Source organism: Podarcis tiliguerta (assembly GCF_965153285.1).
Source record: "Podarcis tiliguerta genome assembly, chromosome: 2".
Taxonomy (NCBI): domain Eukaryota; kingdom Metazoa; phylum Chordata; class Lepidosauria; order Squamata; family Lacertidae; genus Podarcis; species Podarcis tiliguerta.
In genome coordinates this window covers 119,697,243-119,721,483 of record NC_139535.1, presented here as the reverse complement: position 1 = coordinate 119,721,483, position 24,241 = coordinate 119,697,243, and the positions used below count along the sequence as shown (strand labels likewise).

At 48.9% G+C, this 24,241-nt stretch overlaps 1 protein-coding gene across 4 annotated transcripts in view; it reads left to right on the top strand.

Moving 5' to 3' along the window:
• Positions 1-24,241, top strand: part of HDAC7 (histone deacetylase 7) — a 183,912-nt gene that overhangs the window by 2,790 nt on the left and 156,881 nt on the right. For 2 of the 4 annotated variants that reach the window (XM_083428201.1, XM_083428200.1), the window contains exon 2: positions 263-487. The exons of the other annotated variants lie outside the window; for them this stretch is intronic. The gene's annotated coding sequence lies outside the window, so the exon portion shown is untranslated. The remainder of the gene's footprint in view (positions 1-262; positions 488-24,241) is intronic. 4 annotated transcript variants of the gene reach the window in all.

Here is a 24,241-nt window from a genome sequence, read left to right as displayed (position 1 = left end):
AATTTCCCCCCATTTATTCCAGTCCTCCTAAATGTGCAAGCACTGCGCGGGGTGAATGCGGAAGAGCTTGCAGCAAGTGGCAATTTACTCCCGCCTGCATGCAGCCGCTCAGGGCTCTCCCTTTTTGATGCAGTCATCATGATTTAGGCTCACAGTAATACCAGGGCAGTTATTCCTGATCCCACTTTCAATACTGTTTGTGCACATGTTCCATAGCTTCCTGCTGAAATCCTGTCTCTCTTTTATATCCCAAATGCTCCAGGTTTATTTTTCTGCCCACTTTTGTTGTGCCATAGCACAAGAGTGTCCCTCCAGATGACAATAATGCTGCAACATTGGGGAAGCATCTCTGAGCAACTAATAAAGCAGAACAATGTGTCCAGTACGGATCCTTTGCTGATGCAGTGTGATTGCATCAGTGGCGTGTTGTAGCAAAAAACACCAGTCTGGAGAGGCACAGCTGCTGGGAGTGGGCAGAGCAGCAATGGTAAATGTTGCCTTTTTGTCATTCCTTCACACATTCACACATCCCTCTCTATGACATGGCAAGCAGGCAAAAACATTCCACGATGGTGTGAGGCAGGGCCAGTAGCAGGTGGAGCTGGAAAGACGGTGTGGTCTTGACAGAGTCCTGAGGGCCAGGTGGAGGGACTTGGAGGGGTGCATGTGGCTTCAGCCCAGAGGTTCCTTATGCCTATCCTACTGCATGGAATAGGTTTTCTTGCAGCTTGACTTTTTTTATAAATGCCGTTTGAAGTCCAGTCCTATCTATACCTATATGTTCTCAGAAGCCTCACTCTGCAGTGCAGTCCTGCACAACTCACTCAGAAGCGCATCCCATTGCATTCACTAGGACTTGCTTCTAAATAAACCTTAAGTTGTAATCATGTTAATTTCCCTGTAGGGAACGTTCGACTAGACTCACACTGCTAAACTCATCAAACTGTACATGGGACTGTGACCTAAATCATGGCTGACTCTTCATATTGCTTCATTTCTAGTTTTCTCAGGCTAAGGATTGTCTTGTGACTTGTGAGATACCCTGCAGCCTGGGGGCAATGAGGCAAGAAGCCTGTGGCAACCAGTCGCTTTCCCTGCTAATGGAAAGGCCATAGCTCAGTGGTAGACCAAGCTCATTTTCTCCTGCTCTGGAGGGTAGGACCAATGGCTTCAAGTAACAAGAAAGGAGATTCCAGCTAACCATCAGGAGTAACTTTCTGACAGTAAGAGCTGTTTGACAGTGGAATGGACTCCCTCAAGAGGTGGTGTACTCTCTTCCCTTGGAGGTTCTTAAGCAGATGTTGGATGGCCATCTGTTATGGATGAATCTCTAGTTGAGATTCCTGCTTGCAGGGGGTTGGAGTAGATGACCCTTCCAGCTCCAGAGTCCCATGATTCTATGATTCGCTCTGCTTTGCATTCAGGAGCAGCCAAGTTCAGTCTCTGGCATCTACAGGTAGGGCTGGGACTGTCCCTTGTCTGAAACCCTGGAGAGCCTGTGCCAGTTGGTGAAGACACTCTGGCAGCTTCCTGTGTCCCCTAGGCGTCAACTGCAGCATGGGGTTTTTTGTTTTTGCTGCGGCAGGAACCTGAGCAGCTTTTCCTGCAGTCCTGGCAAACTCTTTGGCGATTGACATCCTAGAAAGGAAACTGGACAAAGGGAGGAGGATGTTTACTTCTTTCTTTGTGGTGCATTTCCTGGTGGGCTCCCTGGCTTGATCTTGCTTTGTCCTTGAAGGATGAGATCTGAGGCCCAGTTAAGAGGAAAGCAGCCCTTAGCAGGAGAAAGAAAGCCATAGACAGAAGGCTACACATGAGACAGTGGGGTGGGGTGGGGGCAGGGGCACTACCTGGCTGGTCCATTCTTATATATCCCGTCATTGTAGTGGATGGCTAGCTGAGAGGCAAATGTTGCATTACTCAAGGCATCTGGAGCTCATTGTTCAGGTCTGTATGCTCATAACAAAGGAATAGATCAAAGTTCGGGGAACCTAAATGTGGCCCTCTGGAACTCTTTATCAGGCCCTTGGCACTCTCCCTAGGCTACACACCCTCCTCAGCCACATACCCTTACCAGCCTTTCTCCACACCCTCATTGAGTGCTGTGTCTTTGTACTCCATACCTGTCAAATGTCCCTATTTCCCCAGGACATTCATGGGATTACAGAAGCCATCCCAGCTTCTGATTTCATCCAAGAATGCCCTGTTTTCTCCGCTCCAGCACTGCCACTGCCAAGCGGAGGAGGAGGAGGAGGTGGAGCCAGCACTTACGCTTAGCAGAGGAACTTTTGTAGAGCAGAACCCTTGTGTGCAGGGTGAGATGGGGCCTTTTCCCCACCATTGCGGACATGTGCAACGCTCATGCTGGCCCCTCTCTGCCTCTGCCAAAGCCACAGCTGCTGTTGTGGTGGTTTGAGGTGCAGTGCAAGTGGAGGAAGCAAGCGAAGAGGGAAGAGAGTGAGCAGCTGCCAGGTAGGGGCTAAAGCAGGGTAGGCAGCCAGCTGATTCACGCATCTTTGGGTGTCGTGCTCCTGCCCAAGCCAGCCGGCACACCAGCTGACACTTGTCCCATTTTCTGCTGGAAAACATTGGAGGGTATGGCACTCTGATAATGCCTCTTGCTTGCCTGCCTTGGGGATAGAAAGGGGGGGGGGGGAGTTTGTGTGGCTCTACTGCAGATACTGCAGGCTACGGGCAGGTCTGCATCATACGTGTAAAGTGCATGACTTTCCCCCAAAGAATCTTGGGATGTGTAGTTCCCGCCTCAAAGCTGCAATTTCCAGCATCTCTGGCGAATTACAGCTCCCATAATCCTCTGGGGAAAACTATGCACTTTAAATTTGGGTTGAATGTGCTTTCAATATATGTGTTGTTCTGTCCTCCAACTCCTATCATCCCTGACCTGGCTGGAGGCTGATGGAAATTGAAGTCCCTCAACATCTGGAGTGCCACAGCTGCAGGGCCACACGCCCCCCTCCTTAAAGCCTCTCCATGATTCCACTGAGAAGAACGATGTCTACATGAGATGCCACGGTGATGATGCATTGCTTTATTTTATTTTATTAAGAAGATTTATAAACAGCTTGCTCAGAAATATCTCCAAGTGGTCGACATATTTAATTATATATAAAGCAGGAGTAAAATAGACACAAACCAATTAAAAACAAATGTACATAAAATCATGTTAAAGAAAAAGATGAAGTTAATAAATATCTAAAACAGATGTCTTAGGTGGATAGCTTTCAGCTATGTCTTGATCACCCTACTGTTTTCTGTATACTTCCTGTGTTTTCCTGACTAGGAAAACATGTGGGTTCTCCAGATGTTGTTGGAATACAATTCCCATCATCCCTGACCATTGGCCATGCTGTAAAACATCAGGTTGGTGAAGGCTGTGTTAATTTTTTGTGGTTTTCTTCTCAGTTTAGTAGGGCTGCCATGCATCTAGATTTTCCTGGACATTACCAGGATTTCAAAGGCAGAAATGACGCCCAGGGGTGGGAATTTCCGAAATGTGGCACTTTATCCTGGATCTTAGGCAAGTCAATCAGATAATTGTGTTGGTGTTTTGGCATTTTTGTAAAAAAAAGCTCAACAGCTTTCAGGGTGTCCTGGTTTTTTAGACATGTTTTTAACCAACTACGAATTCTGACTTTTAAACAAATTTGGCAGTTAGGCCATAGGCACAAGGACTCAGCTGAGTTGGGTTTGTTTTCTGGTCAGCTGACGATCCAAGCTGAGAAGCAGACTGCAAACATTCAAAATAAATTAGATTAAAAAGGAAGAGGAGGAGGAGGAGGAAGAGTTGCTAAACTGAATTTACTGTTTTCACAATCATGGCCCCAAACTTGTGTGAAGAAATGTGCTGCATGTCCAAGGGATCACACAGAATTTTCCAAGATTTCTAGGTAAAAACTCACTCATTCTTGTGGTTCTTTGGAGCACCCCCTTGAAGCAAAAACAACGAAGAGTCATGACACCTTCCAGACTGCCAGATTTATCATGGTGTAGTAAACTTTCATGGACTTAATGCACCAGTGGACCAGTCCACAAAAACAACTTATGCCACAATAAATCTATCTTAAAGGTGCCACAAGACTCCTGGTCACTTTTACAGCAACAGGATAACAAGGCTGCCCCTCTGGAAGTGGTTACCCCTTGGAAGTATCCTGCTCTTTAATCTTCTCTCCTATCTCAGCTCCTGCAGCTGCTTGATTGTTTCTGTTGCTGCTCTCTGAACTTCTGCCAGTTTATTTGCCTCTTGATAAAACAGTGCCCAGAGCCAAATATTTATTGCAACCAAGCACTGACATAGAGCAATTTCCCCCCTCCCCTCTGATTACTCAGAATAAAAATGGAGTCCTTTCAGAGCCTTGTGAAGTGGGGAGCATCACAATATCTGACGTTTAAAATGGAAGCAGAGATATAACTCCCTCTGATTTCAGCAAGAGTGATTCTTCATTGAAAAATAAGCGTAGAATAGCAGTAATTGGGTTCTGCAGAACATGGGGGGTTACATCTGGCATCACAAATTGAGCAAGAGCCATCTTGAACCGGAGTGTTTGTGGAAGGGATAGTCTGAGCTGCTTTAGGTAAGAATTGTTAATTGATATAATTTGCACAGAAATGAAAATATATGTGCATTAATGATGGCCTAAAATTGAAAATGGCTAAAGGTATATTGTAGAAGGTTTAGCATGGTTTTTCCATGGGGCTATATTAAAGCCAAGGAGAACAAAGCTCCTAAATGGGTTAATGAATACCTGTGGATTGTTTTCTGTTACTCTAAACTTTTGTAATCTTAGATCATGTGATGAAGGTATTGAGTTGCAAGTCTCTATTTTGAAGGGAGTTGCCTTTGAGTCTTTGTCTCCCAAACTTCATGGAGTGAGGATGTAAATGAAGAGAGAGTAAATAGTCTAAGGCAATGAAAGCTGGAATGCAGATTGTGGAGAGAGAGGTACCTTTGTTTATAGGGCTGTTTGGATTATTTCATATTTTCTAAGATACTGAGCCTGTGCACAAGATATTGTATGGATAATTTTGGATGTATCATTTGATGTTCCTGTTTTATTTTGAAGAGTTCTGCTAGTAAAATTTGAGTAATATTTTCATGGGTCTCTAGACAATGTTTCATTGTCAGTTGTTGGTTTTGTTTTGTTTTTTTAAAAATATTTTCCCAAAGTTTTAATACATACACATTTTGATTACCTTCATCTCTCTGGTGTGTCTTTACTCCACCCCCTCCCATCTCTCAATGGTTTCCCAATTCCTCCTTGTCCTCCTGCATATCATTCTTTGCCACCCTCTTTCACTCAGCTTAGTATCTAATTGTTTATTACTGCTGCTCACAGTTCAGGTCCTACTGGTAAATTTATCCGACTGTTACACTTCTTCGAATACTCTACAAAGGGTTTCCATTCCTCCCTTAACAGCGCCTCCTCTTGGTCCCTGCTTGTAATTCATGTACTAGTAACAAGGTCTTATTTTAAAGTCAACAAATGCAAAAGTAGTTTCACGTGAACCTGTTTGCTAAGGGTAAGTATTTTGTTATCCCTGGCTATAACCTGACACCTTGCCTCATGTCCCTCTCTATTGCCTGCTACAGAAAGAGTTGTGGCAATGTGCAGTGGCAGCAAGGCATTTGGGAAGACCATGCCCCACTCCCTTTTCAGAGTGGCCCTCCGGCAAAACTAGTTGCTGACCAAGGTGCTGGTTATTTGGGTAGCTCAAAGAGAAAATTATTTTGTGATATGGGTGTAAACCTATATACACACTTACCTGGGGCTTACTTCTGAGTTGGCGTGTATGTTGATCTGTTAGTGTGTTGTTTGCTTAGCAGTGAGACTTTGCTATGCTAACAAAGATGGGTAATGTCCAGATCTGGAAACATAATCAGAGAATTGTAGAATTGGAAGGCACCCCAAGGGTCATCTAGTCCAACCCCCTGCAATGCAAGAATCACAGCTAAAGATCCCCTAGGCTGAATAGCATTCTATGTCCTTTTCAGTGTGTTTGGGGAGGGGTGTTATGGGTCTGTTTTGTTTTGTTCTTGTTTTTATTATACATTTTGTGTTTTCATTTTGTATTTTAATGCTGTGAATCACCCTGAGATCTTCAGATGAAGGGCAGTATACAAATTTAATTAAAAAATAAAATTAAATAAATTGATTGATTGATGGCCACCCAACCTTTGTTTGAAAACCACCAATGAATCATAGAATTATATAACGTTTTAGTTTCTTTTAAAGCTCAGAAAATAATTCTGAATTCCAGACAGTTCCCTCTTTCCCCAGGCTGGCTGGTTGGACTACATCTTCAGCCATTGCATCACAGCAATGGTGTTCAGTTTTTGCATGGGCAAATATGGAAGCCCACTTGACCCAATTTGTGGGCATTTTGAGTGAGTTCATGCAGAGGGCAGAGAGTCCGAGGGTTGCTTCATAGATGTTTAGCTATTAGTTGCCACAGTTTCCCAAGTATGAAGTAACTAGGTATACATCTGGCATGTGATGTTAGATAAGAGTGTCAGCCGCGAGTGGGAAAGGAGTAGGACCCTGCTTGCATATATTACTTTTATGAAGGGGGAAAACAACCATTTTCAAAAGCGTGGGCCCTTCATATCTGATTGAATGTGCATGCATTTTTGTTTTCAGGTTATCACCACCCAAGTGCCAATAGTCATGCATGAAAACAGCTCTTAAATTCAAGCATGGCAAAGGAAAAAGTTAGTGGTAAAACAGGCATACAAGAAAATATTTTGCAAAATGTAGTGGTAAGAGCTGAGAAAGATCAGATTCACTGATGACTTTGTAAAGTGTTTCCAAAGCAGTTTTGAAAATACCAGCAAAGAAAACACAACATTGCCTAGGAATTAGAACCTTGGTTTAGAGTCGTGATAAGATGTTTCAGTAATATGTTTTCAGAAAACCAAGTTTACAGACAGGTAGATCTTCAGTGAATGACAGATTTCTGTCCCTCTTATTTTTTACATGCATGATCCCCAGTTTAACCTAAGAATGGGTATCTTTTGTTTCATACAATCATAATAGGATTGTGTAGCTAATATGATATGTATTGATTGATAAAACAGCACTGACATAAAAGTGTCAAAGCCTTTGACCTCGTCTTTGCATGTAGCAGAATGAGATGGCAGCATCTTGAGGGGGCCAAGTGGACTGTACCACTTCAGACTTCAGGACAGGGATTACCATTTTGGAATGCTCCTTCACATTAATAAGAAAAAAATCCTGCATGTTTTTTTAAAACAAAAAACCAAGAACTATAGGTTTGGAGAGAGGTGCTGTAGCTGAGCTTGCTACTTTAGTTTTCTACTTGCAGGGAGACCCCCCCCCCCATTTGAAAGCAGTAGTCTGAAAGTATTACATTCTGTCATTCACCTCAGTCATCTGCCGTGTTATTACCACTTTTTCTGCTCCAAATATAGCTTAGACCAGTGCTTTTTTGCTGGGGGGACGTGAATCTAAGTTTGGCGTCATTGAGGGGCAGTATTTCAATATGAGTAGGAAAATGAGAGTACCCCTAAACATTTTTTAAAGAAAACACTGGCTTAGACTAATTCGTTTTTCCCATCTGGAAAACAGCAAGTAGTTTCTCTGGGACAGCAGGGGTTGGGGCAGTTTTTGGTTGAAATGAAAAGGGTTTGGCTGACCTATTGACTAGCACAGGGAATTAATGCTGTCCTCTTCTAGGATATAGCAGCCTCCCCCTCCCTTTTGATCCTTTGAATTAGGAACCCTGCTGCAGGCCTGGGTTAGGAGCTCTGCCAGTAGGTTGTAAAGAGCCTTGCAAACAAACCAGTTATGTCACCTAAAACTTGTATGGAGCTTGAATTCAGGAGGCAAGCTTCATCAGATGACACAACAGAATGCATGAATCAACCACAGGCTTAGCAAATTCCATGGACCATTCTTGGGGAGACCCTTGCCAAGCTTTATAAGAGCTTCAGGGGAGTGAAAGCAAACACCTTGATAGTTTTTCTGAATGTCACGAGTCTTCTGCCAGTAAGAAAACAGCTGTCTTGAAGTTCCTGGTACAGCACTTTTTTTTTGTTAATTACAATGAAGTCCTTCTGTATTCTATACTCGAAAGACAAGCAGCTGCATCTGTAACCACAAGAAGGCCAGGAGGTTAGGTGTCCAAATTCAGCTTCTCTATATGGAAGACATGTGTCTCAGCTCATTTTTTGCTTTCCAAAAATATTAAGTTGATAGCTCAACTTGGGTGTTGCACAATGAGTTATTTATAAATGTATACATTTCTTATGTACATGCAGAGTTGGTACTGTGTTGGAGGTAGCTGAGGCTAACTGGTGTGGCAGTGGGAGCTGTGCCTGAAGTGGTGTGGTGGTGAAAACTGTGCTGAAGACTCCAGCCTGTGGTTGACCATAGGAAGCCCTAGAGCAAGGGTAGCCAACAGGGGGCCATCCAGTCATTTTTTTACTACAACTCCAATCAACCCCAGCTAGCATAGCCAATGATCAGGAATAATGGGAGCTGTAGTTCAACAACATTGTTGGCTATCCCTCCCCTAGAGAGGCTCAGAAGTGGTTTCTAATCATTTTTTTAAACTAGAAGTGCCAAGGGTAGGTCCTTGGACCTTCTCCTGGCAAAGCATGTGCCCTGCCCCTGAGCCCTCTCACTTCTCAAGTCTTTCTTTAAGAGCTACTTCTGCATAAGTAGAACCAGGTTATGGTGGGAAACCATATGAAGCCACCACTTTGCTGAAGCTAAGCAGATCTGGGTCTGGTCAGTGACTGAATGGGTATGACTGAAACATATGCAAATAACTAACCAATCAACCCTGAACTGGCCTTGGTCTACCAGGTTGATACCTTCCTAGTCAACAGACTTTCCTTCCCCCTGTTCATTTCGTAATTTTGCCCACTCCTCACAACCCCATCTTGCTTGTCTAGCATGTATAATAGCCTTTTTCTGAGAAAAGCCCATAACTCAAGAGTCTTCTGTACAACAACTGCTCAAAGCCAGCATTAAAAATAAATGCAAGCTAATAATAGCATTGGCAATTTATGCAAATGATCACTTGCAAATGAGGAGGTGGCTGTAGTTTGCTGGCACAGTCTTAAAATATACACACTAACGTTGTTCTAAGCTCTGTACAAAAAAAGGCTGGGGGAAGTGACATTAATAAAAGTATTGAATGAGAGTACCAGGAGGGCTGTCGCACCCCACCCTCTCTTAGCAGCTAAAAACAAACACTCTACACATTACAGTCAAAAAAGAAAAAAAACGAGTCATGCATATAGAAAAGATTAATATGAACACCCACCCCACTCCCAGGATTCCAGTAAGCTTGAAGCATGCAGAATGTTGTGTCCATGCAAGATCTCTAGTGGTGGAGCATATGCCTTGCATGCAGAACGTAGCCTTGTACTGAATTGGGCTGCTGGTCCATCTAGCTCAGAACTGACTACATTGACTGGCAGCAACTGTGTAGTTCAGAGCCCTTAGTTCAGAGTCCTACCTAGATGGGGAATTCAACCAGGACCTTCTGCCTGCAGAGCAGGTGCTCTGCCCCTGAGCTACATGACTCTTGCTTGGGGGGGACGGGACACGACCTGTTTGAAATTGCACTGCCACTTGCCAGTTAGTTCAGACAGACGTGTGCAAGGGACCATTGGTCTGACTCTGTATAAGGAAGCTTCATCTTATTTGCCCCAGGGAACTCTAGGAATTATAGCTCTGTGCTTGAGGGCCAAGGGATTGTTGTGAGAGAGTTCTCAGCTTCCACAACCTAGAATCTCCAGGGTTCTTTGGTAAAAGCCATGACAGTTAACGTCACATACAATCATAGAATCATAGAAAATGTAGAGTTGGAAGGGATCCCGAGGTTCATCTACCCCAACCCCCTGCAATGCAGGAAGCTCAACTAAATCATCCATGACAGATGGCCATTCAGCCTCTGCTTAAAAACCTCCAAGGAAGGAGAGTCCACCACCTCTCATGGGAGTCTGTTCCACTGCCAAACAGCTCTTACTGTCAGAAAGTTTTTTTTGAATGTTTAGTTGGAATCTCCTTTCTTGCAACTTGAAGCTATTGCCTTGAGTCCTCCCCTCCAGAGCAGGAGAAAACAAGCATGCTCTCTCTTCCATGTGACAACCCTTGAGATATTTGAAAACCTCTCCATTCTTAAGGAAATCAACCCTGAGTCCTCACTGGAAGGACAGATCATGAAGCTGAGGCTCCAATACTTTGGCCACCTCATGAGAAGAGAAGACTCCCTGGAAAAGACCTTGATGTTGGGAAAGATTGAGGGCAGAAGGAGAATGGGATGACAGAGGACGAGATGGTTGGACAGTGTTCTCGAAGCTACAAACATGAGTCTGACCAAACTGCGGGAGGCAGTGGAAGTCAGGAGTGCCTGGCGTGCTCTGGTCCATGGGGTCACAAAGAGTCGGACACGACTAAACGACTAAACAACAACAATCGTATCTCCTCTCAGTCCCCTCTTTTCCAGGCTAAACATACTCAGCTCCTCCAAGCGCTTCTCATAAGGCTGTTTCCAGACCCTTGATCAGCTTGGTTGCCCTTCTCTGCACACGTTGCAGCTTGTCAACATCCTTCTTAAATTGTGATACCCAGAACTGGACACGGTATTCCAGGTGTGGTCTGACGAAGGCAGAATAGAGTGGTACTTCCCTTGAGCTGGACACTATACTTTTGTTGATGCAGCATAGAATAACATTAGCTTTTTTTGCTGCTCCATCACACTACTGACTCATGTGAAGCTTGTGGTCCACCAAGACCCCTAGATCCTTTTCATATGTACTGCTAGTAAGCCAGGTGTCCCCCATCTTATACTTGTGCAGCTTCATCTGCTGCTGCTTGTGAAGAACCTTACATTTGTTCCTGTTGAAATTAATTTTGTTTGTGCCCAGTTTCCCAATCTGCTAAATTCATATTGAATCTGGATTCTGTCATTGGTAGTGTTAGCTATCCCTCCCAGTTTGGTATCATCAGGGGGTTGGACTAGACCATCCTTAGGGTCCCTTCCAACTCTTGGCATCCCCTTAGATATTTTGCTGATGGGAGTTGTAATCCCAAACATCTGGAGGGGGCTGGGTTGGCGAAGGGGGCTGTAGGATGAAGCAGCAGCAAAGAAAACAAACATGAAGGATTGTTCTCCTAACAGCGCTACAAGCCTCCCTCCCGCCCTCGTTTCCCCAACAGTGGTGTTGACCTGGGCTGCAAGTGAGTGCTGGAGAGACTTTTGTGGCCCTTTTTGTTTGTTTAATCAAAGCTATGCTTGTTTTCTGATTGGAGGCCTCAGATAGGGCTCCGTGTTCTACAAGCAGGAAACAGGGACTTCCTGTTCACTCTCCTCATCGCAGGAAGTAGGGGCTGTGCTGCGTGTTCATTTTTCAAACAAGCCCTCCCTTCCCTCTCCCCACTATTATTTTTTTTTTGGGGGGGAGTCTTCTATGTTTATGTGAGCGTGTGTTGTTTTTATTTTCTCTTTCATCCACCGTGAACATGGTTTTGCATTGTCAGGCTCCCCAAGGGAATGATAACTGATGACGACAACCAAATAAGCATTTGCGAGTCTTGGAGGGGTCATAGCAACTATCCCCAAATATTTACCGTCCCTCTGGAAACCTCCAGCTGAGATTTATGCCTCCAGTAGACAAGAAAGGCAAGAGGTCTGGAGTTTGCAGAGGTCTCTCTCTCCATCACCTCTAGGCTTCTGCATATGCCGAAGAACAAGACAAACACTGGAAGTAAGCAACAGTATCTTTCATTTGACCCACTAAGAGGTTCAAGATTCTCCAGGGATTATTATCACAGGGTTGGGGAACCTGTGACCCTTCAGATGTTCCTGGTGGACTGCAGCTCTCATCCTCCTTGACTGTTGGCCAAGTTGGCTGGTGAGCGCTGATGGGAGTTGGGAGCCCAGGAGCATCTGCAGGGCCACGGGTCCCCATCCCTGACCTACAAAGTGCACTCAAAACCACAAATGAGGCTTGTGGTACCTTAATGACTAAGAAACATATTTTGGAGCTTTCGTGGATCACTGTTGTGATGGCCTGGGATTCCGATTCGGAGGATGAAACAGAGGAATCCCGGCCTGCACAGGAGTCCCCGCCTCCAGGGCCGGCTGAACTGGGGCAAGGCCTAGATGCTGAAGAGCCTGCACCTGTGGCAGTGCATCAGGAGCTGGCCCCAGGTGAAGCCCGTCTGGCCCCAGAGAGGCTTGACGACTCAGTGGCCACAGGTGAGCCTCCTCCAGGGCCCAGTAACCCTTCGGCCTCTCCTGATCTGCAGAGGTTTAGAGCAGAGAGGCGAAGGGAACTGGTTGCCCCCAGGAGGAGTGCTCGCCTTAAGGCCAGAGGAGGCGGGGCTCCTGGGGGCCGGGACCGCCCCTGGCCTTAGAAGAGGATAAAAGCCCAGTCAGCCCGGCCCCAGGTTGCGGGAGCAACGTCGTTGTTGGCTTCGGACCTTCCTGCGTTCTTGATCCCTGCTCGGTCTCCTGTTCCTGACTATCCGGTACTCCTGTTCCCTGCTCGGCCTCCTGTTCCCGACCATCCGGTGTTCCTGTTCCCTGCACAGCCTCCTGTTCCAGCGTTCCTGTTCACCGCCTGGCACTCTGCCTCGGACCTTGCCCCTCTTCGTGTGGACTTTGCTACACCCAAGGTACCTTACCCCCGGGACCAGCACAGTTTGCTCCCGCCACCTCCCGCACTCCCCCTTCGTAGGGGTGCGTTCGGGAAGAGCCAGAGGCCATGGCTGAACAGGCGGCTGCACTGGTGGCTTTGGCCCAGGAGAACCAGGCCTTGTCTCACACCGTGCAGCAGCTCAGTGACGCGGTTGAGGCACTTCAGCAACGCTTGGAAGCCCTACCGGCTCCTGGGGCCGACGCCCCGGCTCCGGGCAAGTACCCAGTGGCTTTGCCTGAGAAATTTGATGGAGCCCCGGCCAGCTTTCCCATGTTCCTGGCCCAGGCCAAACTGTATATTCAGGGGCGAGCCCGGAACTTTCCTGACGACCGTACCAAGGTGCACTTTTTGATTAGCTTGTTAAAGGACCAGGCGGCCAAGTGGGCGTTGCCGCTACTCAGGCAAGACTCCCCCTTGCTGGCAGACTATACGGGGTTTTGCAATCGTTTGGAGGCCGCGTTCGGCAACCCCCAGAAAGAGAGTCAAGCCAACCGGGCGATTCGGCATTTGAAACAGGGCAAGTCCACGGTGGCCACATATACCACGGAGTTTCGGCTGTTGGCACAGGACTTGACCTGGAATGACTCGGCACTGCGGGACCAGTATCTCGAAGGGCTTTCGGACGAGGTACTGGACCAGTTGGCCACAATGGAACGCCCCACCACGCTGGACACTCTCATTCAACGGAGTCTACAAATAGACGACCGGTTGGAGGATCGTCGTCAGGCCCGGGGTCGCCGACACTTCCAGTTCACGGCACCAGCTTTTTCCGGCAGCCCCACGGTCACAACTGATTTAACGGAGGAGCCTATGCAGCTCGGGGCAGTGCGGCCACGCCTTTCCCCCGCAGAGAAGGCGCGGCGTCGGGATGGAAATCTCTGTCTTTACTGTGGCGGAAGTGGACACTTCGCTCGGTCCTGCCCTGAGAAACGCCAGCCGCAGGGAAACCGCCAACCCCAGTAGCTGATGGCCCTAGCTACCGGGGGTCCCAAACCGTACAGAATGGGCCCGCACCAATGGACTTGCAACATCTTATGGTTTCGGTACGTTTATACCCTCCAGGTGGGCCCTGGATCCTCACCCATGCTTTGGTAGATTCAGGGGCAACCCGCTCCTATATGGACGCTGCTTTTGCCGCCCATCATCAGGTGCCACTTCGGAACAAGCCAGTACCGGTCCAGGTGGAAGCGATTGACGGACGACTTCTGCGGTCAGGTGCCGTTACTCAGGAGACCCAGCCTCTGGTCCTGTGTCTCCAGCAGCACCGGGAGTTGCGAACTTTGGACATTGCCTCTATGCCCCGCTTCCCCCTGGTGCTCGGGATGGACTGGCTGGAAGCCCACAACGTTCAGATTGACTGGGTCAAACGGACCGTGCACTTCCCAGTCCCATGTTCCCATGCTCAATCCGGAACGCTGGCGTCCGCGCCCTCAGAGGAGGCAGCACCCACGCTCCCAGCCGTGTACCAGGACTACCAGGACGTGTTCGAGGAACGGGGGGCAGACCAGCTGCCGCCGCATCGGCCTTTTGACTGCGGCATAGACCTCCAACCCGGAGCGCCTTTACCAGTGAGTCGCTTATATTCCCTAACAGAGCCAGAGCGCGAGGCTTTGCAGGACTTCTTGCGCAAGAACCTGGAGCGTGGGTTCATTAGGCCGTCCACCTCGCCCACCGCGGCACCGGTGCTTTTTGTTAAGAAGAAATGTGGGGAACTCCGCCCTTGCCATGATTACCGAGCCCTGAACAAAATTACCGTCCCAGACCGGTACCCCTTGCCCCTTATCTCGGAGCTGCTGGAGCGGGTGCAAGGGGCACAGGTGTTCACCAAGCTGGACCTCCGGGGGGCCTACAACTTGATTCGGATCCGAGCCGGGGATGAGTGGAAGACAGCGTTTGGGACCCGGTACGGGCAGTTCGAATATTTGGTTATGCCTTTCGGTTTGTGCAACGCGCCTGCTGTGTTTCAACGCTACATCAACCACGTGTTTCAGGACTTGTTAGACAAGTACGTGGTGGTGTATTTGGATGACATACTGATTTACTCCCGTGACCCGGCCCGCCATGAGGGACATGTCCGGACCGTGCTGCAGCGCTTGCGTGAGCACCGTTTGTACGCAAAGCTCAGCAAGTGCGAGTTCCATCAGCGGACTGTGGACTTCCTTGGTCACCGGCTCTCTCCAGATGGGGTGCAAATGGACCCGGGGAAGGTGACAGCGGTTCAAGAATGGGCGGCACCCCGGAACCGCAAGGACCTACAGCGTTTCCTGGGGTTCGCCAATTACTACCGGACCTTCATCGCTGATTATGCTCATCGCACCACCCCGTTGACCCGGCTACTGCGCCCAAAGACGCCGTTTTCCTGGGACAAGGAGGCAGAGGAGGCGTTTCAGGGGTTGAAGGCCTGTTTCCAGAGGGCACCAATCTTACAACATCCTGACCCCTCTCGACCCTTTGTGGTGGAGACCGACGCTTCCAGTACGGCTCTCGGTGCCGTCTTGTCTCAACAGATTGGTCCTGAAGCGCCACTCTTACCCTGTGCCTTCTATTCCCGCCAGCTCCTACCAGCGGAGCGTAACTATACTGTGTGGGAGCGGGAACTACTGGCCATCAAGGTAGCCTTTGAGGTCTGGCGCCACCATCTTGAGGGGGCACGACATCCGGTGGAGGTGAGAACCGACCACCGGAACCTGGAGTACCTCCAGACCACCCGCAAGCTGAACCAAAGACAGATCCGGTGGGCGTTGTTCTTTTCCCGGTTCCAGTTCCGGATCCGCTACATCCCTAGCTCTCAGAATCAGAAGGCGGATGCCCTGTCCCGGAAACCTGAAGACAACGCAGACACGGTACAGCAAGCAGAACCCACCACGATCCTACCTCCGGCTGCATTCCTGGCCACCCAGGAGGCGCAGCCACTGCAGGTTCGGGTGCGGGAACAGCAGCGGGTCGACGCTTGGGCCCAGGAACGACTCCGGGAGCTGGCTGAAGGGTCCAGCCCACAGTATCCGGGGCTGGTCCTGCATCAGGGCCTTCTGCTGCACCACGGTCGTCTGTACATCCCGCCAGGGCCACTACGGCTGGAGGTTCTCCGGATGGCCCATGATGCCCCAGCAGCGGGGCACTTTGGACGGTATCGGACCACCCATCTGGTCAGTCGAGAGTTTTGGTGGCCCCGCCTGAAGGCTGACGTGGCTCGCTACGTTGCTGGTTGTGATGTCTGCCGGCGCGCTAAGGGACCTACCGGGCGACCCCCCGGCCTACTTCAGCCATTGCCAGTTCCACCGCACCCTTGGCACACGGTTTCGTTGGACTTTGTAGTGGACTTACCCTCGTCTCGTGGCTGTACCTGCCTTCTGGTTTTCTCCGACCATTTCACCAAGATGGTGCACTGCGCTCCCTGTCCATCTGTACCCACAGCCAAGGAAACTGCTCAGCTGTACCTTCAGCATGTCTTCCGCCTGCATGGCCTACCTGAGCGCGTGGTGTCCGACCGGGGCGTTCAGTTCACATCCCGGTTCTGGCAAGCACTACACCAGACCCTCGGGACGGAGATCTGCCTCTCGTCAGCCTATCACCCACAGACCGATGGCCAGACGGAACGGGCGAACGCGGTGCTGGAGCAGTACCTCCGGTGTTACTGCAGCTACCAGCAGGATGACTGGGTCGACCACCTGGCATTGGCGGAGTTCGCCTACAATAACGCGGTGAATGCGTCCACCCAGCAGACCCCGTTCCAGGCCAGTTATGGTTATCATCCACGGCTGTTTCCAGAGGTGCTGCCGACATCCGCAGTCCCGGCGGTGACGGAGTGGCTTCAAGAGCTCCAGTCCCAGCAACAGCTTTTGGTGGAGCAACTGCACCAGGCCAAGGAAGCGTACAAGGCCCAGGCCGACCGCCACCGCCAGGTGGGGCCGGAACTTCGCGTCGGTGACCTGGTTTGGCTCTCCACTCGCCACCTCCACCCCTCTCGACCTTCGCGGAAGTTGGACGCCCGCTTCACCGGCCCGTTCCCTATCGTAGACCAAGTCTCTCCTGTGGCATTTCGTCTCCGGTTACCCGCAACCCTGAAGGTTCACCCGGTCTTCCACAGGTCCCTTTTGAGTCCGGTGGCCCCACCCGACGAGTTCCACCCGAACCGTCCCCGACCGCAGCCAGTGTTGGTTCGGGGAGAGCCTGAGTACGAGGTGGAACGCATCCTGGACTCCCGATACCGCAGGGGAAAGCTGCAGTATCTCATTGACTGGAAGGGGTACGGACCGGAGGACCGTTCCTGGGAACCTGCGGCCAACGTCCACGCACCTGCCTGCCTCCGAGAGTTCCATGCGACGTACCCCGGCAAGCCGGGTCCGGACCCTCGGTTGAGGGGGGGGGCCTGGGAGGGGGGATGGTGTGATGGCCTGGGATTCCGATTCGGAGGATGAAACAGAGGAATCCCGGCCTGCACAGGAGTCCCCGCCTCCAGGGCCGGCTGAACTGGGGCAAGGCCTAGATGCTGAAGAGCCTGCACCTGTGGCAGTGCATCAGGAGCTGGCCCCAGGTGAAGCCCGTCTGGCCCCAGAGAGGCTTGACGACTCAGTGGCCACAGGTGAGCCTCCTCCAGGGCCCAGTAACCCTTCGGCCTCTCCTGATCTGCAGAGGTTTAGAGCAGAGAGGCGAAGGGAACTGGTTGCCCCCAGGAGGAGTGCTCGCCTTAAGGCCAGAGGAGGCGGGGCTCCTGGGGGCCGGGACCGCCCCTGGCCTTAGAAGAGGATAAAAGCCCAGTCAGCCCGGCCCCAGGTTGCGGGAGCAACGTCGTTGTTGGCTTCGGACCTTCCTGCGTTCTTGATCCCTGCTCGGTCTCCTGTTCCTGACTATCCGGTACTCCTGTTCCCTGCTCGGCCTCCTGTTCCCGACCATCCGGTGTTCCTGTTCCCTGCACAGCCTCCTGTTCCAGCGTTCCTGTTCACCGCCTGGCACTCTGCCTCGGACCTTGCCCCTCTTCGTGTGGACTTTGCTACACCCAAGGTACCTTACCCCCGGGACCAGCACAACTGTCCACTTCATCAGATGCAGGAAGAAGTGGACTCTATGAAAGCTTATATGCCACAATCGGTTTGTTAATCTTTAAAGGTCTCTTTGCTGAAGCAGACTAGCATCTTCCCTCTGGGGGAAAAACTTACAGTCAACGGGATGTGTAGATGTTGAATGTAGAATTCAGCTTTATGGAAATCTCAACTTTCTTTCTTTTTGAAAAGCACATTTCTAAGCCTTCTGGCTACAAAGTTATGCTTAAAAGCTCAAAAGCTAAATAGAGCCTCCATGTTTAGGGGTGTACCTAGGGGTTGGCTGCGTTAGCCCCTGTCAAAGGCACAAGCCCAGGGGGGCGGAAAAATCTTGCCTCTGACTGGGAGTGGCTAGGAGCCCACAAAGGCCACAAAAAGCAAACTTTTTGAGTTTCTTGTCCATGGTCCTCCTGGCTTTGGAGGTGCCGATACAGCTCCTTGCCAAGGGTGCAAGGGAGCCTAGGTATGTCTTTGGGGGGGGGGGTGTTCTTCAGAATATCAGATGGACATAGACGACAGGAGAGGATTGTTGTTGCTTTCAAGTAAGCTTCTCAGAAGCATCTGGCATACCCTCCAACGTGGCCCAGAGGAAAATCGGGACACACATTCTTGGGGCTGTGCTCCCACATGAGTCATGTGACTCTTGTGAGAGCATGCCCCCCCATGGAATGTCCTGCTTAAATCGGGACAGTTGAGGTTGGCCAGTACTGGGAACAGAATTCTGGGCTAGATGGCTTTTAGTTCTGATCCAGCAATCCTTGGACCAGGGGTAAGGAGTCAGTTTGTGTCAATAATGTTTCCTAGTGGGTGGAGCCGGGGTTTGAATGCCCTCCACAGATTCTTGCCCCTCCCCACATGTAATAAAACCAGGACAAATTGTGCAAAACACAAAATATTGCACAATAAATTGCACAAAATAAATGAAATTGTGCAAGTCTGCTTGCTTTGCGCAGGCCACAAAATCCAGACTTTCTTGATTTTGGTGCCCTGGGTGCACAGTTGTTGTTGTTGTTGTTGTTGTTGTTGTTGTTGTTGTTGTTGTTGTTGTTGTTGTTGTTATCATTGCAGATTTCACAAAGATTTCAGAATATAGTGCAAAACAGAGTCAATATGCAACTGTAGAAATAGTTTTCAGTGCCAGGAAGAGTCAAGTCCAGGAGATATGAGAGAGTACTTCTAAGCATGTACAGAGTGCTTCCACTGAGTCACTTGAAGGGGGAAATGACATCTGTCTGGAGGGTTCAGACTGAATATAATTGTTGTCTGATATGGGAACCCAGGTCAGTGTGAAATCCCAGTGTGTGGTTTTAATTGTGGATATTGTGAGACTTTCGCATAACAACTGACATGTGCCTCTCCCTTTGCCGAATGTAGGGATGGTCATACTGTGTTTGAGCTCACTCAGAAACCTCCATCTGTGCGGTGCTGTAATGACTCCTTTGATCCTGCAAGCCATTACTTAGTGTTGCAGTCATCATGCATGCATGTTGCAAGTGAGGAGCAGGCATGTGTGAATGGCGCTTGTCCTTCAGAGGTATCACCAGCAAATTTATGGTGGAAAGGTACCATGGGTTCTGTTTGCATAAAAATCAAACCATCAAGGATACATGAGACATTTGCGGTACCTGCACATCAAAGTGCAACTGCTTAACACCGTCCACAAAAATGCTCGCCCACAAAAAAGTTTGCGTGTCTGGCTGCCCTTAGAATCCCCACATGAGTCATTTGTGGTGTAAAAAGTGGCAGCGGAGGGAGGGGGACACACGCATCAATTTTTAATATGTTTTCCTTTCTGGTCGCTTCTGGGTAAATTTTACTCACTAAGTCTGTGCTATGTTTTTTCTTAAACCAGCCAGCAGGACTATCAGTTGTGGATCAGCAAGGTCTGGGGGGCAGAAGAGGTTTCCCACACCTGGTTTGACCCTTCCAAGGGACACTCTTCTGCTTTCCAACCTTTGGTGGTGGTCAGCCCAGTAGAAATGGGGAGGGCTTTCTCCCCCTCCCTTTCTGTGTGGGCAGAGTTGGGGCTGGGGAGTGTCCTGCCATTCTACTGGGGGTTGAAGCCCCGAGATCCAACCCAAGACCTTTTTATTTTCTCCCTTCTGCATGAAGGGGGTGATCCTGGGGCAAGATGCACCAGAGCCAAACTTGGGTTTCTAAAGCAGATTCCGCTGACTCGCTGTAATCAGCATGAGTCATGAAACTTGAGACCCTTTTGCGTCACCCCTGCTCTGAATTGTTTAAACCTGCCCCATTCGGAGCCAGAGTGATGTTTTTTGCCTGAGCAGGTTACGCAGCTGGGGCTTCCTCGCCTTCAGGCTGTCCAAAGACAATATCTATTGGGTTGCATTTCAGCTGACCACATTCTTGCCCCCACCTCTCTCGCTTCTGAGGTGACTTCCACTCCTAGGCACCAGTTCTCTCTGGTGGCTGCCTTTTGGCAACATCACTAATGGTTGCTATGGGGAGCCATGATGGTTCAGAAACATGACCCGACCGATGGTTTCATTCCACAAACGTACATAAAGGTGGGGGGGTAGGGGATAGTTTTCGTAGTACATTTTGTGATGGAGCAGCATAGCTAAGCCAGGGCACACTGGGGTTTAGCTCAGGATTGCAGTTAAAGAACCAGGACTCACCCATGGAATCTGTGAAGCAATTATTCCTAGAAAGCCTCTGAGCATGCAAAGTGTGCTTTCCCTTTAGTGCTGAGTGCCTCGCAAGACGAAAAGAATCCGTTCCGCGGGTCTTTTCGTCTTGCGGTTTTTTCGTCTTGCGAAGCAAGCCCATTGACGGAGTAGCGCTATTAGCGCTATTGGCGATTTAAAGGCTAAAAACGGCTTTTTAAGGGGTGGGGGATTAGTGGTTTTGCCGCTAAAATGCTTTTAGCAGCTTAGCGATTCAAAATAAGGGGTTTTGGAGCAAAAAAAAAATAAATTCAATTTTTTTCGTCATTTTTCGTCTTGCGAAGCAAGCCCATAGGGAAATTCGTCCTGCGAAGCGCCTCTGCAAACGGAAAACCCTTTCGTCTTGCGGGTTTTCCGTCTTGCGAGGCATTCGTCTTGCGGGGCACCACTGTACATACAACAAGAGGTGGGATGGACTTCCTTTTGCTTAATTTCAATTCAGCTAAGAATACTAAAGTATTCCCCCTCCAAAAAAAAAAGAAAAGGAAAGGAAAACAACTTGTCAGTCCACCCCTGTCACCCCCACTGCCTGAACGCATTCTTAAAATACAGATGCTATTGTACTTCTTAAACCAGCCAGCAGGACTATCAGTTGTAGATCAGCAAGGTCTGGGGGGCAGAAGAGGTTTCCCACACCTGGTTTGACCCTTCCAAGGGACACTCTTGAGAGCACGAGAAGGCTTGAATGAATCATAGAATCATAGAATCATAGAATCATAGAGCTGGAAGAGACCACAAGGGCCATCGAGTAGAACCCCCTGCCAAGCAGGAAACACCATCAGACCACTCCTGACATATGGTTGTCAAGCCTCTGCTTAAAGACCTCCAAAGAAGGAGACTCCACCACACTCCTTGGCAGCAAATTCCACTGTCGAACAGCTCTTACTGTCAGGAAGTTCTTCCTAATGTTTAGGTGGAATCTTCTTTCTTGTAGTTTGGATCCATTGCTCCGTGTCCGCTTCTCTGGAGCAGCAGAAAACAACCTTTCTCCCTCCTCCATGTGACATCCCTTCATATATTTGAACATGGCTATCATATCACCCCTTAACCTCCTCTTCTCCAGGCTAAACATGCCCAGCTCCCTTAGCCATTCCTCATAAGGCATCGTTTCCAGGCCTTTGACCATTTTGGTTGCCCTCCTCTGGACACGTTCCAGTTTGTCAGTGTCCTTCTTGAACTGTGGTGCCCAGAACTGGACACAGTACTCCAGGTGAGGTCTGACCAGAGCAGAATACAGTGGCACTATAACTTCCCTTGATCTAGATGCTATACTCCTATTGATGCAGCCCAGAATCACATTGGCTTTTTTAGCTGCTGCGTCACACTGTTGGCTCATGTCAAGTTTGTGGTCAACGAAGACTCCTAGATCCTTTTCACATGTACTGCTCTCAAGCCATTTTTTTTGCCCAAGTGCAATACTTTACATTTCTCCCTGGTAAAATTCATTTTGTTTGTTTTGGCCCAGTTCTCTAATCTGTCAAGGTCGTTTTGAAGTGTGATCCTGTCCTCTGGGGTGTTAGCCACCCCTCCCAGTTTGGTGTCATCTGCAAATTTGATCAGGATGCCCTTGCCCAGCAATGTTATAGGCACAATGAACTTGGGACATGGAGTTTCCAGGGAAAGGACAATGATGGTAAGAAGTCAGGAGCCCTGGGAAATGCCCTGGGGCCCTGGTGTCGCAGCATTCAGCTGCATGGAAGGAGGTGCTCAGTTTAAATCCTGAGTTGGGTAAGAGAGGATTAATGAGAAATGGTGCTTGATTTGTGATGCGGGGTGAACATGAGCTTCCAAGTGACATTGCTGACAACAATTGACTTTGCGCATCTGGAATTTGGGAATGGGTTTCCAGGCCAGAGAGTGTGACAGTTACATGCAAGCAGTGTTGTGCCTTTAGAGTGCTTGCCATTGCTTGCACCTGTGTACGTCTTTATTTTCCTGATTTCATTTGTACCCTGCCCTTTCCCGAGATGCACAGCACTGTTTAGCCTTTCAGCAGCCCTCTGAAAGATATGATAGGTTTTTTATTCCTGTAGTGTTATCTCTGTACCGACCCATTTATACATGCAAGTCCTCCCTTGATGTTAGAGGAATGAGCATGCTTGTGTGAACAGGGCCTAAGTATTCATTTACCCAGAGGTTAGCCAGAGAGAAGGGGAGAAGGAGCGTGCAGAGCAGACCCAATATGTTTTGCTGCTTGAAGCAAAGGAGATGATGGTGTCTCCTGTTCCCCATTCCCATAACATCTGGAGGGCCACAGCTTCCCCACCCCTGGCCTGTAGTACCTCAGCTAGTGCCTCTTGCAGGACATCTGCATGACTTTGCTAACTCCCCAAGTGCTCCAGGGGAGTGGGTTGTTCAGGGCTGATGGTATGCTAGCAGGGGGCTCTTATTGCAAAACCAACTTGTAGATTGAACGTCATGGTAACAGCCGAGCTGCTCAGAATGGGCTTTGGCTGTTGAATGGCTCCCTCATGGGATGGGTGGAAACCTTCTTTCTCAGCGTGTTTCGGCCTAGGTTGGACAGAGTTTAGGAAACAAGCAGTTAGGAACAACCCTCTTCTTCTCCTTCTGCTTAGATGCTCGTGAAAGTGCTCCCCTCTTACACAACAAATCTGAAAAGGTGCTAACTTGTGTGGCCTGTCCCATCTGGAAACTGGGCTGCTCTCTCTCTTTCAGACCTTGGATCAAGAGTGGGAACAGTTTTTCCAAAAGGTGGCAAGCTGATCTCAAAAGGTCCAGTCAAGTAACAATAAACTGGAAGAAGTGGACTCTCCTTCCTTGGAGGTTTTAAAGCAGAGGCTGAATGGCCATCTGTCATGGAGGCTTCAGGTGAGATTCCTGCATTTCAGGGGGCTGGACTAGATGACCCTTTGATCCCTTCCAACTCTGTGATTCTACAAAACAGCCAATGCACACAATAGTGGTCCAACCCCTCTCACTTTGTTGTGCTTCCTGCATTCATGTACAAGATCGGTGCAAACCACAGTCCAGTGCAGGCTTGCTTGAGAGTAAGTCTCACTGAAAGCAGTGGCATGTCTGGGTAAGCCTACAGGGGACCCCCTTGCAAGTTACCTGCATTAGGATCCAGAACAGTTTTGATGCATTTCAGTGGCCATTTGGAAAGAGACGTGCCTTTGGTACAAAAAAGGCAGGGCAGGGCACAGAATCACGACCCATTTCTAATGCATGCCAATGGTTATTTGGAAATACACAGCATTCTTACGTTGTTTCGGAAGGACTTCATGCATTCCAATGGTTGTTCTCTGTCATTTGTTTTAGTTGCATTCCTCCCCCCCTCCAACCCCCTTTCCCAGCATAAGATGCTAAATTGAAGGTTCATTTCAGCAACAAGCTCATAATTGAATGAGCTGCATATGACACACAGATTGCAACATCATAAAACAAATAATAACTGGCTTATTTTATAGCATGTTTTCATTCATTGTCAGGTTAAAATAAGCCAGGTTTTTAAAAATAAATTATGCAGCATTCTTGAAAGTTTATTGCAAACACACACATACACAAACACTCCCCCATGCTCAGTTCCTTAGCATCCCTTCCCTCCCCACTCCCAACCTACCTTAAGCCAAATATCTCTGGTTGTAGGATACTAGCTTAAAGAAAGAAAAAAGGGTAGAGTAAAGGGTTGATAACTGGCAAGGATGCCATGATAGGGAAGGTGGGTGATTATCATGTCTACTCTACTTTTTGTACCCGTAGAGCAAATGTGGAGAACCTCAGAGCCCAAATGTGGCCTTCCAGTGGATGGAAATAGCAGGAAAGCAGTTTGGGGTTAAATGTTAGGAGAATGGTAAGAGTTG